Source organism: Kogia breviceps, chromosome 18, assembly GCF_026419965.1.
Source record: "Kogia breviceps isolate mKogBre1 chromosome 18, mKogBre1 haplotype 1, whole genome shotgun sequence".
In the NCBI taxonomy this organism is placed as follows: Eukaryota; Metazoa; Chordata; class Mammalia; order Artiodactyla; family Physeteridae; genus Kogia; species Kogia breviceps.
Window position 1 is genome coordinate 22,544,583 of NC_081327.1, and position 17,708 is coordinate 22,562,290.

A 17,708-nucleotide genomic window follows, 5' to 3' on the forward strand; every position below is an offset into this window, starting at 1 on the left:
GGTTTTTTTTTTAATTCATCATTTACTTTTAAGATAAAATATATTACTCCGGGACTTCCCTGGGCGCAGCGGTTAAGAATCCGCCTGCCAATGCAGGGGACACGGGTTCGATCCCTGGTCCGGGAAGATCCCACATGCCACGGAGCAACTAAGCCCCTGCGCCACAACTACTGAGCCTGCGCTCTAGAGCCCGTGAACCACAGCTACAAGCCCGCGAGCCACAACTACTGACGCCCGTGCACCTAGAGTCCGTGCTCCGCAACAAGAGAAGCCACCGCAATGAGAAGCCCACGCACCACAGCGAAGGGTAAGTCCCTGCTCGCTACAACTAGAGAAAGCCTGCCCACAGCAACGAAGACCCAACGCAGCCAAAAATAAATTTATATATTTTAAAAAAAATTGGAACAAAGATAACAAAGAAAATAATTTAAGAAATTACACTTTATCCTGACAAAATTTGCCAATCAGCATTTATTACAGACAATGGCTGCTGCACTGGTATCTCTTCTACAATTTTAAGCAAAGCAAAGGTATTAGTGAAATTTCTATTCTACATAACGTATTAAAGCCTGTAAGCACACTTTGAATGAAAACAATGTATATAAATATGTAAAGCTTTCAGTGTGACAAATAAGATTGTTTCTTGTTTAGTCATTTATCTAAATCAGGTTGGATTGATAAAAGCACCACTTACAGGGAAAAATTTATGTCTAAACCATCTCTAAGTTCTCAAGGCAGGAAAACTATCTTATGGAGGTATGTTAATGGTGATGGAAGAATAGATTTTAAAGCAATTTCAGTAAATTCGTGGTTCATTCTTAACCTTTATCCAAAATGAACTGATGATGTATTTTCAAAATTCATATTCAATCCTCATAAGTAGGTAGGTCTGACAATTTATACCATACAGTAATGGTTAGAATTTAAAATGTCTTTCTTTTTCTTTTTTAATTAATTAATTAATTAATTAATTTTTGTCTGCATTGGGCCTTACCTGCAGCACCCAGGCTTCTCTCTAGTTGTAGCACGCAGGCTCCAGAGTGTGCAGGCTCAGTAGTTGTGGCGTCCGGGCTCTGTAGTTGTGGCACACAGGCTCCAGGGTGTGTGGGCTCTGTAGTTGCAGCACCCAGGCTCTCTAGTTATGGTGTGCAGGCTTGGTTGCCCCACAGCATGTGGGATCCTAGTTCCCCCATCAGGGATGGAACCTGCATTCCCTGCATTGGAAGGCGGATTCTTAACCACTGGACCACCAGGGAAGTCCCCTAAAATATCTTTCAATGAAAGAAATTGATTCCAGATCCATGATTTTCCTATACGAGGATCTTCTTTTGAGGGAAAGTGCAATTCAAACTGTTCTATCACATTTGTAAAATATTTAATTATAATTTTTCACAGGTGTGCAATGTCAAGTTCATTGTCTCTTTCATTGATAATTGTTGAAATATGAAATAACAATATGTAAAACTGTTCTTTCAACTTTCTAACTTAAATTTTTGTTCTTCCGTCTTAACTGAAGTACATTGCATTCCTTCCTTCCATTGATATATTAAGATCCAAATATCCTTCACAAAATACTAGCAAACCAAATTTAGCAACATATTGAAAGGTTTATACATCACAACCAAGTGAGATTTATTCTCAGAATTCTGGGATGTTCAACATACAAAAACATTCAGTGGAATAAACCACAGGAGTGACAGCAACAAAATGGTGAAATAGGAGTTTTCTACCGTCTTTCCTTCAAAGAACACTGGTTTTGACAACACCCACAAGTGAGAATATTTTTGTGGAATTCCAGGAGTCCAGTGGAGAAGTTCTAGCACATACTTGAAACAAAAAGTAAATCCAAGATTGGACACATTACAGGGGGCAAGAAAAGCAGTTTTACTTCATTTGTGTCTTCCCTCCCACAAGGCACACAGCTCAGTGGCAAAAGAGACCCCCTAGGCCTGGAATTTCTTCCACAGCAGCAAGTGAGTGTCTGAGTGAGTGCCCAGTTTCCCCAGCTGTGCAGGATACTGCCAAAGAGGCCCACTTCTTTCTCACCCCTTCCAGAATACTGAGGTAGGTTGCACAGCTGAGAGTGGGGAGAGGCTGGAAGCACAGCAGGCAGGGCTTGGAATCAATGTGATATGAGTCCTACTAACTGCTTTGCAGAATCCATTAGAGGGACCACTCACAAACTTCTGGAGGGGCCTTGCCAGCAGATTCCCCCAGCTGGCCCACAGGCATTCCCAACACTCCCCACACCTCACCCACATAACCTTCTGCCTTGTAACCAGCTCCCTGTGTGTGCCCCTCAGGTGGCAAGTACAAGCATTGGCAGAGAGCTTGTGAGCATACTCAGAAAGCTGGCCCAACTCTGCAAGATTGTGAGAAAGCAAACAAACTTGAACATTCACCACCACCTTAGGAAAAGCAAAGCTGATGCTGTCAGCACAAGGTCTAGTTTGTTGGATTAAAAGAAGGCATACCAATCTTAAAAATCACCCTGTCCCCCCAAAAAAGGGAGCAAGAAGTGTGGAGTGGGTATATCCATAGAAAAGTTCTGAGAAATTCTCAGAATCCCTAGCCAGGATGACAGAAATTGTCTCCCAAAGCCAGACAGTAAAGACCAGAGGTTACTGCTTCTTCACATGCAAAGATAGCAGTGCAACTCTTCAAGGAACATATGAAAAATCAAGGAAATATGAAACCACCAAAGGAACATAATAATTTCCCAATAACCTACCTCACAAATATAGATCTATGGATTGAATGATAAAGAATTCAAAATAGATGCTTTAAGGAAACTCAGTGAGCTACATGAAAACAAAGAAAGGTAATTCAATGAAATCAGAAAAACAACACACAAACAAAATGAGAAATTTAACAGAGAGACAAATTATTTTTAAAAAGAACTAAAAATCTGGAACTGAAGAAAACAATGAATGGAATGAAAATTGTAATAAAGAATATTAACAGCTGACTTGAGAAAGCAAAAGAATGTATCTCAACTTGAAGACAGGCCACTTGAATTTATTCAGAGAACAAAGAAAAAAGAATGAAAAAGAGTGAAGGAAGACTACATGAATTATGGGATACCATCAAGCAAAAACAATTTCTGCACTATTGGAGTCCCAGAAGGAAAGGAGAGTGAGAGGGAGCAGAAAGCTTATTTAAATAAATAATGGCTGAGAACTTTCTAAATCCAGGGAGAAATATGGACAAGTGAGTTTGTGAAGGTCATATGTCCCCAAAGAGATTCAACCTGAAGAGATTTTCTGCAAACACATTATAATAAAACTGTTTAAAATCAAAAAGAATAGTAGAAACAACAAGGAAAAAAAAAAAAAAAACCTCCTCACATACAAGGTCTCTCTCAGCACAAACCTTGTAGTCCAGGAGAGAGTGAGATGGGATGATACAGTCAACATGCTGAAAGAAAAAAACTGCCAACCAAGAATATTTTACCAGCTGTCATTCAGAAATGAGGGAGAGATAAAGAATTTCCCAGACCAGTAAAGCCTGTGGGAATTAATTACCACTAGATCTGCCTTAAAGAAATGCTGACAGGAGTTCTTAAAACTGAAATGTAGTAACATGTAGTAACATGAAAAATATGAAAAGATAAAACACACTGGTAAAGGTAAGAATATAGTAAAATATAGAAAACTCTAATACAAGACTATGGTGGTATACAAATCATTTAACTATAATGTAAAGGTTAAAGACAAAAGTATTCTAATAGGGCTTCCCTGGTGGTGCAGTGGTTAAGAATCTGCCTGCCAATGCAAGGGACATGGGTTCAAGCCCTGGTCCAGGAAGATCCCATATTGCTGTGGAGCAACTAAGTCCATGCACCACAACTACTGAGCCTGAGCTCTAGAGCCTGCAAGCCACAACTACTGAGCCCACGTGCCACAACTACTGAAGCCTGTGCTCCTAGAGCCCATGTTCAGCAACAAGAGAAGCCACGACAATGAGAGGCCTGCACACTGCAATGAAGAGTAGCCCCTGCTCACTGCAACTAGAGAAAGCCTGCACACAGCAACGAAGACCCAACACAACCATAAATAAATAAATAAATAAAATTTTTTAAAGTATTCTAATAACTATTGCTACAATAATTTGTTAATGGATACAGAATATAAAAAGATGTAAATTGTGACATAAAAACATAAAACGGGGAATAAAGGGTAGTTTTTATATACAATTGAAGTTAAGTTGTTATCAACTTAAAATACACTGTATAACTGTACGATGTTTTATATAAGCTTCATGGTAAGAGCAAGCAAAAATCTGTAGTAGATACCAAAAATATAGAGAAGGGTATCAAAGCATACCACTATGGAAAAAAAATCACAAAGTAAGATAGCAAGAGAAGAAAGGGACAAGAAACTACAAAACAGCCAGAAAAAAAATTAACAAGATGACATTAGTAAGTCCTTACCTATCAATGATTACTTTAAATGTAAATGGATTAAATTATCCAATCCAAAGATAGAGTGACTGAATGGGTAAAAAAACCAAAACAGACAAACAAACAAAAAGGCCCAGTTATGCTGCCTACCAGATACATACTTAAGCTTTTTTTTTTTTTTTTTTTTTTGCGGTATGCGGGCCTCTCACTGTTGTGGCCTCTCCCATTGCGGAGCACAGGCTGTGGACGCGCAGGCTCAGCGGCCATGGCTCACGGGCCCAGCCGCTCCGCGGCACGTGGGATCTTCCCGGACCAGGGCACGAACCCGTGTCTCCTGCATCGGCAGGCGGATTCTCAACCACTGCGCCACCAGGGAAGCCCCATACTTCAGCTTTAAGAACACAAATAGCCTTAAAGTTTTAAGGGAGGAAAAAGATATCCCATGCAAATGGTAACCAAGAAATCATGGGTAGCTATACTTATATCAGACAAAATAGATTTCAAGTCAAAAACTGCAACAAAAGGCAAAGAGGGTCATTACATAATAATAAAGGGGTCAATTCATCAAAAGGATATAACAGTTATAAATATATATGTACCCAACATCAGACCTCCTAAATATATTAAGCAAATGCTAACAGATCTAAACGGGAAAATAAACAGCACTATAATAGCTGGCATTTTAACAGCCCACTCTCAACAACTGATAGATCATCCAGCCAGAAAATCAATAAGAAAACATTGGACTTGAACTCTAGTTTAGACCAAATTGAACTAACACACATATATAAAACATGCCTTCCAACAGCAGCAGAATACACATTCTTCTCAAGTGCACACAGAACATTCTCCAGGATCATATGTTAGGTCACAACACAAGTCTTAGCAAATGTAAGAAAATTGAAATCATACCAAATGTCTTTTCTAATCACAATAATATAAAATGAAAAATAAATAAGAGTTGGAAAACTAAAATATATAGAGAAATTAAACAACACCCTCCTGAACAACCAATGGGTAAAAGAAGAAATCAAAAGAAAAATTTGGAGTAACTTGAGACAAATAAAAATAGAAACACAACATACCAAGACTTACAGGATGCTACAAAAGCAGTTCCAAGAAGGAAGTTTAGAGTGATGAATGCCTACATGAAGAAAAAATATGTCAAATATACAACCTAACTTTACATCTCAAAGAACTAGAAAAAGAACAAACTAAGCACAAAGTTAGCAGAAGGAAAGAAATAACAAAGATCAGAGCAGAAATAAATGAAGTAGAGGAAAGATGAAAAATAGAAAAGGCCAACAAAAATAAAAGCTGGTGTTTTGAAAAGATAAACAAAACTGACAAACCTTTAGGTAGACTAGACAAAATCAGAATGAAAGAGGAGACATTACAACTGATAGCACAGATCTACAAAGGATCATAGAAGACTACTGTGAACAATTATAATCCAGCAAATTGGATAACCTAAAGGGAATAAATAAATTCCTAGAAACATACAGTCAACCAAGACTGAATCATGAACAAATTAAAAATCTGAACAAACCAGTAACAAGTGAAGATTTAATTAGTAATTTTTCAATCTCCCCAAATAGAAAAGCCCAGGTTTCATTAGAGAATTCTACCAAACATTTAAAGAATTAATGCCAGTCCTTCTCAATTTCTTCCAAAAAAATTGAAGAGGGAGGAATACTTCTAAATTTATTTTAGAAGGCCAACATTACCCTGATATCAAAACCAGAAAAGAAAACAAGAAAAGAACAGTACAATATCCCTGATGAACATAGATGCAAAAATCCTCAGCCAAGTATTAGCAGGCTGAATACAACAGCATATTAAAAGGATTGTACACCATGATCAACTGGAATTTAACCCAGGGATTCAACGTATACAAATCAATAATTGTGATACACCGCATTAACAGATTGAAGGATAAAAATCATATGATCCTCTCAATAGATACAGAAGCAGCATTGGTCAAAATTCAACATCCTTTCTTGATAAACTCTCAACAAATTAGGTATAGAAGGAATATAAATCACTTAATAAAGGACATATATGACAAGTATGAGTATGATAGCTAATATCAAACTCAACAGTGAAAAGCTGAAAGCTTTTCCTCTAAGATCAGGACAAGACAAGGGTGCCTTCTCTCACAACTTCTATTCAACATGGTACTGGAAGTCCTAACCAGAGCAATTAAATACAAAAAAGAAATGTAGCCTATCTAAACAGTAAAGGAAGAAGAAAATTGTCTCTGTTTGCAGGTGACATAATCTTATATAGCTAAAACAGTAACAACAAAAACTGTTAGAACTAATAAATGAATTCAATAAAATTGCAGGAAGAAAATTCAGTCTGCAAAAATCAGTTGCATTTCTCTACACAAATAATGAACTACAAGAAAGAGAAGTTAAGAAAGCAATCTCATTAACAGTAGCATCAAAAATAATAAAATATTTAAGAATAGATTTAACCAAGGAGGTGAAACATCTCTACATTAAAAATTATTACAAGGTATAAAAAGTAGTTGAAGAAGACACAAACAAATGGAAAGAAATTTTGTGTTCAGGAATTCAGAGAATTAATATTGTTAAAATGCCATACCATTCAAAGCAAATCCCTGTAAAAATTAAATGCAATCCCTATAAAAATTCTAATGGCATTCTTTACAAAAATAGAAAACACAGTCCTAAAATTCATGTGGAATCACAAAAGATGTTAAATAGCCAAATCAGCCCTGAGAAAGAAGACCAAAGCTGGTAACATTGGGGAAAGGGGACAGGCAGGTGCAGACAAAAGGTGGAGGATGTTGGAGGGCAGCTCCATGGACCTGTTTTCCAGGGGAGAACGTGGAACCAGAGGGTGGGGGTGGCACGCACATGCCACTGTACTCATCTGCACCCAGGTCCTCCACCACCCCTGGTGCAGGGGGTGGGCTGGGGGACCTGGATGGTCACTGACCTTGTGTTCTTCCTCTCTGCAGTGCAGGTCGACCAACGGTCCCAGTGGGCTTGGGCTCCATAGACTGGCTGAATGGGTACAAAAACAAGACATGTATATATGCAGTCTACAAGAGACCCACTTCAGGTCTAGCGACATGTACAGACTGAAAGTGAGGGGGATGGAAAAAGGTATCCCATGCAAACGGAAATCAAAAGAAAGCTGAAGAAGCAATACTCATATCAGACAAGATAGACTTTAAAATAAAGACTGTTACAAGAGACAAAGAAGGACAATACACAATGATCAAGGGATTAATCCAAGAAGAAGATATAACAATTGTAAATATATATATATACACCCAACATAGGAGCACCTCAATATATAAGGCAGATACTAAGAACCATAAAGGGAGAAATCAACAGTAACACAATAATTGTAGAGGACTTACATCAATGAGCAGATCATCCAGATAGAAAATCAACAAGGAAACAAAGGCCTTAAATGACACATTAGACCAGATGAACTTACTTGATATTTATAGAGCATTCCATCCAAAAGCAGCAGAATTCACATTCTTCTCAAGAGTACATGAAACATTCTCCAGGATTGATCACATACTAGGTCACAAAGCAAGCCTTAGTATATCTAAGAAAATTGAAATCAAATCAAGTATCTTTTCCAACCACAGTGCTATGAAATTATAAGTCAACTATAAGAAAAGAAAAGTGTAAAAATAAAAACATAAACACATGGAGGCTAAACAATATGCTACTAAATAGCCAAGAGATCACTGAAGAAATCAAAGAGGAAATCAAAAAATACCTAGAGACAAATGAAAATGAAACACAGTGATCCAAAATCTATGGAATGCAGCAAGAACAGTTCTATGAGGGAAGTTTATAGCAATACAGTCTTAACTCAGGAAATAAGAAAAATCTCAAATAAGCAATCTAACCTTACACCTAAAGCAACTAGAGAAAGAACAAGCAAAACCCAAAGTTAGCAGAAGGAAATAAATCATAAAGATGAAAGCAGAAATAAAACAGAAATGAAGAAAACAATAGAAAAGATCAATGAAACTAAAGCCTGGTTCTTTGAAAAGATAAACAAAATTGACAAAACTTTAGCCAGACTCATCAAGAAGAAAGGGGAGAGGGCTCAAATCAATAAAATTAGAAATGAAAAAGTTTCAACAGACACCAAGGAAATACAAAGGATCATAAGAGACTACTACAAACAACTACATGCCAATAAAATGGACGACCTGGAAGAAATGGACAAATTCTTAGAAAGGTACAATCTCCCAAGATTGAACCAGGAAGAAATAGAAAATATGAAGAGACCAATCATAAGTACTGAAATTTAAACTGTGATTTAAAAACCCCCAACAAACAAAAGTCCAGGACCTGATGGCTTTACAGATGAATTCTATCAAACATTTAGAGAAGAGTTAATTCCTATCCTTCTGAAACTATTCCACAATATTACAGAGGAAAGAACACCCCCAAACTCATTCTCTGAGGCTACCATCACCCTGATACTAAAACCAAAGATACCACAAAAAAGAAAATTACAGGCCAATATCACTGATGAGCATAGATGCAAAAAATCCTCAACAAAATACTAGCAATCTGAATCCAACAATACATTAAAAGGATCATAAACCATGATCAAGTGGGATTTATCCCAGGGATGCAAGGATTTGTGTGTGTGTGTGTGTGTGTGTGTGTGTGTGTGTGTGTGTGTGTGTGTGTGTGTGGTACGCGGCCCTCTCACTGTTGTGGCCTCTCCCGTTGCGGAGCACAGGCTCCAGACACACAGGCTCAGCAGCCATGGCTCACGGACCCAGCCACTCCACGGCATGTGGGATCTTCCCGGACTGGGGCACGAACCCGTGTCCCCTGCATTGGCAGGCGGATTCTCAACCACTGCGCTACCAGGGAAGCCCCACAAGGATTTTTCAATATCCACAAATCAATCAGTGTGATACACCACACCAACAAATTGAAGAATAAAAACAATTATGATCATCTCAATAAATACAGAAAAGGCTTTTGACAAAATTCAACGCCATTTATGAGAAAATCTCTCCAGAAAGTGGGCATAGAGGGGACCTACCTCAACATAATAAAGGCCATATACGACAAACCCACAGCAAACCTGATTCTCAATTTTGAAAAACTGAAAGCATTTCCTCTAAGATCAGTAACAAGACAAGAATGTCCACTCTCACCACTATTATTCAACATCGTTTTGGAAGTCCTAGACAAGGCAATCAGAGAAGAAAAAGAAATAAAAGGAATCCAATTGGAAAAGAAGAAACAAAACTGTCACTATTTGCAGATGACATGGTAACTATACATGTATAATCCTAAAGATGCTAACAGAAAACTACTAGAGTTCATCAATGAATTTGGTAAAGTTGCAGGATACAAAATTAATACACAAAAAATGTAATACACAGAAATCTGTTGCATTTCTATACACTAACAATGAAAGATCAGAATGAGAAATGAAAGAAACAATCCTATTTACCATTGCATCAAAAAGAATAAAATACCTAGGAATAAACCTACCTAAGGAGACTTCCCTGGTGGTGCAGTGGTTAAGAATCTGCCTGCCAATGCAGGGGACACGGGTTTGAGCCCTGGTCCAGGAGGATCCCACATGCCACAGAGCAACTAAGCCCATGCACCACAACTACTAAGCCTGCGCTCTAGAGCCCGCAAGCCACAACTATGGAGACTGAGTGCCACAACTACGGAAGCCCGCATGCCTAGAGTCCATGCTTCACAACAAGAGAAGCTACCACAATGAGAAGCCTACACACCACAACGAAGAGTAGCCCCCGCTCACCACAACTAGAGAAAGCTCACGGGCAGCAACGAAGACCCAATGCAGCCAAAAAAAATAATAAAAATAAATAAATAAATATTAAAAAAAAAAAACCTACCTAAGGAGGCAAAAGACCTGTACCCAGGTCTTGATGAAAGAAATCAAATATAACACAAACAGATGGAGAGATATACCATGTTCTTGGGTTGGAAGAATCAATATTGTGAAAATGACTATACTACCCAAAGCAATCTACAGATTCAGTGCAATTCCTATCAAATTACCAATGACATTTTTCACAGAAATAGGACAAAAAAAATTTAATTTGTATGGAGACACAAAAGACCCCGAATAGCCAAAGCAATCTTGAGAAAGAAAAATGGAGCTGAAGGAATCAGGCTCCCTGACTTTAGACTCTACTACAAAGCTACAGTCATCAAAGTAGTATGGTACTGGCACAAAAACAGAAATATAGATCAGGAGAACAGGACAGAAAACCAAGAAATAAACCCACACACTTATGGGTTTATCTATGACAAAGGTGGCAAGACTATAAAATGGAGGAAACACAGTCCCTTCAATAAATGGAGCTGAGGAAACAGGACAGCTACATGTAAAAAAATGAAATTAGAGACTTCCCTGGTGCTGCAGTGGTTAATAACCCACCTGCCAATGCAGGGGACATAGGTTCAAGCCCTGGCCCAGGATGAATCCCACATGCTGCAGAACAACTAAGCCCATGCACCACAACTACTGAGCCCACGTGCTGCAACTACTGAAGCCTGTGTGCCTAGAGCCCGTGTTCCACAACAAGAGAAGCCACTGCAATGAGAAGCCTGTGCACTGCAACAAAGAGTAGCCCCCACTCGCCCCAACTAGAGAAAGCCCACACACAGCAACAAAGACCCAATGCAGACAAAACTAAAAATAAAGTATCTTAAAAAAAATGAAATTAGAACATTCTTTGACCCCATACACAAAAATAAACTCAAAATGGATTAAAGACCTAAATGTAAGACTGGATACTATAAAACTATAAGAGGAAAACATAGGCAGAACACTCTTTGACATAAATTGCAGCAATATGTTTTTCGATTTGTCTCCCAGAGTAACGGAAATAAAAACAAAGATTAACAAATGAGACTTAATTAAACTCAAAAGCTCTTGCACATCAAAGGAAACCATAAACAAAATAAAAAGACAACCCACAGAATGGGAGAAAATATTTGCAAACAATGTGACAAACAAGGGATTAGTCTCCAAAATTTACAAAGAGCTTATGCAGCTTAATATAAAAAAACAACAAACAACCCAATCAAAAAATGTGTAGAAGACCCTAAGAAACATTTCTCTAAAGAAGACATACAGATGGCCAAGAGGCACATGAAAAGATGCTCAACGTCGCTAATTATTAGAGAAATGCAAATCAAAGGTACAATAAGATATCACCTCACACCAGTCAGAATGGCCATCATCAAAAAATGTGCAGGGCTTCCCTGGTGGCGCAGTGGTTGAGAGTCTGCCTGCCGATGCAGGGGACACGGGTTCATGCCCTGGTATGGGAAGATCCCACATGCCGCGGAGCAGCTGGGCCTGTGGGCCATGGCTGCTGAGCCTGCGCGTCCGGAGCCTGTGCTCCGCAACGGGAGAGGCCACAACAGTGAGATGCCCGTGTACCACCAAAAAAAAACAAAAAAATCTGCAAGTGATAAATGCTGGAGAGGGTGTGGAGAATAGGGAACCCTCCTACACTGTTGGTGGGAATGTAAATTGGTACAGCCACTATGGAGAACAGTATGGAGCTTTCTTAAGAAACCAAAAATAACATTTTATTTTTAAAAAAAGAAACTAAAAATAGAGCTACCATATGACACGGCAATCCCACTCTTGGGCGTATATCCAGAGAAAAGCATGGTTCAAAAGGATACAGGCACCCCAGTGTTCATTGCAGCATTGTTTACAATAGCCAAGACATGGAAGCAACCTAAAAAATGTCCAGCAACAGATGAATGGATAAAGAAGATGTGGTACATATATGTGATGGAATATTACTCAGCCATTAAAAAGAATGAAATAATGCCATTTGCAGCATTATGGATAGACGTGGAGATTATCATACTAAGTTTAAGTAAGTCACACAGAGTAAGACATGTATCATATAATATCACTTATATGTTAAATCTAAAAAGAAAAAAAGATACAAATGAATTTATTTACAGAACAGAAACAGACTCACAGACTTAGAGAACAAACGTACAGTTACCAGGAGGGAAGGGTGGGGGGAAGGGATAAGCTGGGCATTTGTGATTGACATGTACACACTGCTATATTTAATATAAAATGCCAGGACTTCCCTGGTGGTCCAGTGGTTAAGAATCCACCTTCCAGGGCTTCCCTGGTGGCGCAGTGGTTGAGAGTCCGTCTGCCGATGCAGGGGACACGGGTTCATGCCCCGGTCTGGGAAGATCCCACATGCCGCGGAGCGGCTGGGCCCGTGAGCCATGGCCGCTGAGCCTGCGCGTCCGGAGCCTATGCTCCGCAACGGGAGAGGCCACAACAGTGAGAGGCCCACATACAGCAAAAAAAAAAAAAGAATCCACCTTCCAATGCAGGGGACATGGGTTTGATCCCTGGTCAGGGAACTAAGATCCCACATGCTGTGGGGAAACTAAGCCTGTGTGCCACAACTACTGAGCCCACACGCCACAACTAGAGAGCCCATGTGCTGCAATTACAGAGCCCACATGCTCTGGAGCCCATGAGCCACAACTAGAGAGAAGCCCACAACCCACAATAGAAAGAAGCCCACATGCCACAATGAAGAGCGCATGCACCTCAATGAAAAATCCTGTGTATCGCAACTAAGACTTGATGCAGCCATAAATAAATAAATAAATAAATAAATAAATAAATAAATAAAATGCCTTTCCATGAAAAAACTTTTCTTTTTTTTCTTTTTTTTTTTTTTTGCGGTACACGGGCCTCTCTCTGCTGTGACCTCTCCCATTGTGGAGCACAGGCTCCGGACGCACAGGCTCAGCGGCCATGGCTCACGGGCCCAGCCGCTCTGTGGCATGTGGGATCTTCCCAGACCGGGGCACAAACCCATGTCCCCTGCATTGGCAGGTGGACTCTCAACCACTGCACCACCAGGGAAGCCCAAAAAAACAATTTTTAAATAAACTATATTACAAAGATATAGTAATCAGAACAGTATGGTACAGGGGTTTCCCTGGTGGTCTAGGGGTTAGGAGTCCAGCCTTTCATTGCCATGGCCCGGGTTCAATCCCTGATCCGGGAACTGAGATCCCACAAACTACAGTGCAGCCAAAAACAAAACAAACAGAAAAACCAGTATGGTATAAGCATAAAAGTAGGCACTCAATGGAACAAAATAGAATGCCCAGAAATAAAGCAAAACATATACAGTCATCTAATATTTGACAAAGGCACCAAGAACATACAATTGGGAAAGGATTATCTCTTCAGTAAATGGTGTTGGGAAACTGGTTATCCACATGCAAAAGAATGAAACTAGACCCCTAAACTACACCAAACATCTTGATTTTAAACTATACTACAAAATTTAACTTGAGATGGATTAAACACTTAAACTTAAGACCTGAAACTGTAAAACTCCTAGAGGAAAGCTCCTTGACATTGGTGTTGGCAATGATTTTGGGGGGTATCACACCAAAAGCACAGCAACAAAATAAAAAATGAGTGAAACCACATCAAATTTAAAAGCTTCTGCACAACAAAGGAACCAATCAGCAAAATAAAAAGGCAACCTACAAAATGGGAACAAAATATTTTCAAACCATATGTCTGATAAGGGTTAAATATCCAAAATATAAAAGGAACCTATACAACTCAAGAGCAACAAAAAAATGATAATCCAGTTTTAAAATGAGCAAAGGCACAGATGTGCAAACTTATAACAAACTTATAGTTACCAGAGGGGAAGTGGGGGAGGAATAAATTAGGAGATTGGGACTGACATATACACACTACTATATGTAAAATAGATAACTAATAAGGACCTACTGTGTAGCACAGGGAACTCTTCTCAATACTCTGTAATGAGCTATATGGGAAAAGAATTTTTAAAAGAGTGGATATATGTATATGTATAACTAATTCAGTTTGCTGTACAGCAGAAAAAAAAAAGAAAATATACATACTCCAAGGCTTTCTGTGTAGACAATTATGTTCTGAAAATAATGACAATTTTTTTAAACCTTTCCTTTTGAAAAAATAAAATAAAATGAGCAAATGACCCAAATAGACATTTTTCCAAAGAAGACATACAGATGTCCAACAGGTACAAGAAAAGGTGCTCAACATCACTAATCATCAGGGAAATGCAATTCAAAACCACAATGAACCATAACCTCACACCTGTTAGGGTGGATTTTATCCAAAAGATAAGCCATAAGAAGTGTTGATGAGGGGACTTCCCTGGTGGTGCAGTGATTAAGAATCCACTTGTCAATGCAGGGGACATGGGTTCAAGTCCTGGTCCGGGAATATCCCACATGCCACGGAGCAACTAAGCCTGTGTGCCACAACTACTGAGCCTGTGCTCTAGAGCCCATGAGCCACAACTACTGAGCCCATGTGCTACAACCACTGAAGCCCACATGCTCTAGGGCCCGTGCTCTGCAACAAAGAGAAGCCACTGCAATGAGAAGCCCACATACTGCAACAAAGAGTAGGCCCCCCTCGCCACAACTAGAGAAAGCCCACATGCAGCAACAAAGACCCAACACAGCCAAAAATAAGTAAATAAATAAATCGAAAAAAAAGAAGTGTTGATGAGGATGTGGAGAAAAGGGAACCCTTGTCATTCTTGGTGTGAATGTAATTATATGCATAATGTACAACCATTATGGAAATAGTATGGAGGTTCCTGAGATCATGAAAATTATTATAACTACCATATCAATCCAGGAATCCTGCTTCACAGCGTATATATGAAGGAAATAAACTCATTATCTCAAAGAGCTTATCTATTCCCAAGTTTGTTGCAGCATTATTCACAGTAGCTAAGATATGGACACAACCAAAGAGTCTGCCAATGGATGAATGGATAAAGAAGATGTATATATACATATATGTGAATATATGTATATATACATATGTATACACACACACACACATAAATATTATTCAGCCATGAGAAAGAAGGAAATCCGGACATTTGTGAAAACATGAATGAACATAAAACACATAATGCTAAGTAAAATAAGCCAGATAAAGATAAGTATTTATGATCTCACTTATACGTGGGATCTAAAAAACAAAACAAACCCCTCAAAAAGGTGCAATTCATACAAACAGAGAGTAGAATGGTGGTTACCAGTGTCTGGAAATGGGGGAAACATAGGGATGCTGGTCAAAGTGTATAAGCCTTCAGTTATAAGATGAATAAGTTCTGTGGATCTAATGTACGTACAGCATAGTGACTTTAGTAAATAATACCACATTGCTTTCTTGAAATTTGCTAAGAGAGTAAATCCTAAGCATTCTTGCCACAAAAAAGGCAACTATGTAACATGATGGATATGTTAATTAACCTGACTGTGGTAATCATTTCACAAAGTGTACATATAGGAAATCATCATGTACACTTTAAATATATTACAGTTTTATTTGTCAATTATATCTCAATAAAGCTGTAGAAAAAAAGTAATGTACCAGGACTTCCCTGGTGGTCCAGTGGATAAGACTCCATGCTCCCAATTCAGGGGGCCCAGGTTCAATCCCTGGTCAGGGAACTAGATCCCGCATGAATGCAGCAACTAAGAGTTCACATGCTACAACTAAGAAGTCCTCATGCTGCAACTAAGAAGTCTGCATGCCATAACTATGAGACTGTATGCTGTAACTAAAAGATCCTACATGCCTCAACTAAAGATCCCACATGCCACAGTGAAGATCCTGCAGGCCGCAACTAAGACCTGGCACAGCCTAAAAAAATAAAAAATAAATAAATATTTTTAAGACATCTTAAAAAAAAGTAATGTACCAGATTGATAGAATGAAGGGGGGGGGAAATGACCATTTTGATTGAGGCAGAAAAGGCATTTAACAAAATTCAACACTTTATTTTTTAAAATTTTTTTCCATTATAGTTTATTACAAGATATTGACTATAGTTCCCTGTGCTATACAGTAGGACTTTTTTATTTATCTATTTTATACATAGTAGCTTGCATCTGCCAATCCCCAATCCTAATTTATTCTTCCCCCCAACACATACACTTTTCCCTTTGGTAACCATAAGTTTGTTTTCTGTCTGTAAGTCTATTTCTGTTGTGTAAATAAGTTCATTTGTATCACATTTTAGATGCCACATATAAGTGATATCATATGATATTTGTCTTTCTGCGTCTGACTTACTTCATTTAGTATGGTAATCTCTAAGTCTATCCATGTTGCTGCAAATGGCATTATTTCATTCTTTTTTATCCTGAATAATATTCCATTGTCCATATATACCACATCTTCTTTACTAGCCATCCGTCGATGGACATTTAGGTTGCTTCCATGTCTTCACTATTGTAAATAGTACTGCTATGAACATTAGGGTGCATGTATCTTTTTGAATTAGAGTTTTCTCCGGATATGGTAACTCTATTTTTAGTTTTTTAAGAAACCTCCATACTGCTCTCCATAGTGAATGCACCAATTTACATTCCCACCAATAGTGTAGGAGGGTTCCCTGTTCTCCACACCCTCTCTAGCATTTATTATTTGCAGACTTTTTTTTGTGTGTGTGGTACGCAGGCCTCTCACTGCCGTGGCCTCCCGCATTGCGGAGCACAGGCTCCAGACGCGCAGGCCCAGCGGCCATGGCTCACGGGCCCAGCCGCTCCGGGGCACGCGGGATCCTCCCAGATCAGGGCACGAACCCGCGTCCCCCGCATCGGCAGGCGGACTCTCAACCACTGCGCCACCAGGGAAGCCCCTTGCAGACTTTTTAATGATAGCCATTCTGACCAGTGTGAGGTGATACCTCATTGTAGTTTTGATTTGCGTTTCTCTAATAATTAGCAAGGTTGAGCATCTTTTCATTTGCTTATCAGCCATCTGTATGTCTTCTTCTTTGGAGAAATGTCTATTTAGGTCTTCTGTCCAGTTTTTGATTGGGCTGTTTGGGGGTTTTTTGTTATTGAGTTGTATGAGCTGTTTCTATATTTTGGAAATTAAGCCGTTGTCAGTCTCATTGTTTGCAAATGTTTTTTTCCCAGTCCGTATGTTGTGTTTTCATTTTGTTTATGATTTCCTTTGGAGCCCCAAAGCTTATAAATTTGATTAGGTCCCATTTGTTTGTTTTTGCTTTTATTTCTATTGCCTTGGAAGACTGACCTAAGAAAACATTGCTATGATTTATGTCAGAGAATGTTTTGCCTATGTTCTCTTCTAGGAGTTTTATGGTGTCATGTCTTATATTTAAGTCTTTAAGCCATTCTGAGTTTATTTTTATGTATGGTCAAAACCCTTTCATGATAAAAAC